Here is a 1259-nt window from a genome sequence, read left to right on the forward strand (position 1 = left end):
CTCTCTCTCTCTCTCTCTCTCTCTCTCTCTCTCTCTCTCTCTCTCTCATCTAATCTCACACCAGCAAACAAATGCACTTATACCATTTAAATGCATCAAAGCAACTGTAATAGCTTTGAGAGGGTTTTTAAATTTGAAACCGAAATTGAAGTACATTGGGCACTCTAGCATAAAGCTTTCGAGATTAATAGATTACTGTAATGCATAGCCATGGTTGATAAAAGCATACCTTTAAATCCTTTGGAGTTACTTCCCAGAAGTATTCATTTTGTCCATCAAATACTGGTTTTAATCCAACTGCCCGCTTCGGAAATTTGATATGCAATGAATCAGTTCATTCACCAATAAACTCCGAGATTGTTGAACTGAGAAAGTCCCCAAAAACAAGTTGTCACATAAGATGTCACTGAGGAGAGAGCGAGGAAAAAGTGAAGTCACACTTTTGTCAACTCCGCACAACAAGAAAACCTTTAAAGTAACGCCCAGCGGGTCTTCTTGTGCGTCTCATGAAAAGAAAAGTAGCGCTGGAAGTGGCAGGCTGGCTAAATGCAAACGCGTCTGGCGCTGTGTGTGCGCGCGTTTGTGTGGATGACAGCGGATGTGTGTGAGTGTGTATTTGAGTTTAGGAAAGGGGACTGGACTGAAGTGAACTTTGAGTGACGCTCAGGCAGATGGGTTTGTCCGAGGAGGGGCTTTCTGGAAACACAGGGGTAACTGCGCTTCTCAAACCTTTTTACGCTGCATGTATACGCCAAAGAAGTGGATATCGTCCTGACGAGCTGCAGCTCATTTTACGTCACCCGCCTTCAATTGCCGAACAACCAATTTTATAACTTCTCTGCTCACTCCATCTGTTTTCAGAATTAATTAGTTAAATGATTATGGCTTCTAGCTAGATTCACCTCCTCAAAACTGAGGCTGAGTTTCTTCCACCAGACTCCCATCTTCCCAGATGTCCAGTAAAATACCAAATGCAACTTCCTGATTATATTATATGTTTGTATAATGTATAATTCATTTAACTGTTCCATTATGTATTTTCCCTGAAGTTGATGTCCCTTTATAAATGTCCAAAAGCTGTTTCAGCATCTTTTTTGCACTGTCACGATAAAAAACTAAATTCCATTCCCCTGTTTAATTGAATTGAATATTTTGTAGTAAAATGTCCTTGATAAATTGGCTCAAACCTTTTAAACAGAAACAACACCAAGACGGTTTGAGACAATTCTGACCTGTTGTTGTATCCTTAAGGGCTCCAG

The 1259-nt window shown here is 40.5% G+C and overlaps 1 protein-coding gene across 1 annotated transcript in view; it reads right to left on the reverse strand.

Annotated features, from left to right (window-relative positions):
* LOC116389761 (immunoglobulin superfamily member 10-like) overlaps positions 1-603 on the reverse strand; it is a 16585-nt gene extending 15982 nt beyond the window's left edge. Inside the window, exon 1 of the mRNA XM_031858706.1 lies at positions 230-603. The gene's annotated coding sequence lies outside the window, so the exon portion shown is untranslated. The remainder of the gene's footprint in view (positions 1-229) is intronic.
* Between the last annotated feature and the right edge of the window lie 656 nt (positions 604-1259).

Source organism: Anarrhichthys ocellatus, unplaced genomic scaffold, assembly GCF_004355925.1.
Source record: "Anarrhichthys ocellatus isolate YVR2014 unplaced genomic scaffold, GSC_Weel_1.0 scaffold20, whole genome shotgun sequence".
NCBI classification, from domain to species: domain Eukaryota; kingdom Metazoa; phylum Chordata; class Actinopteri; order Perciformes; family Anarhichadidae; genus Anarrhichthys; species Anarrhichthys ocellatus.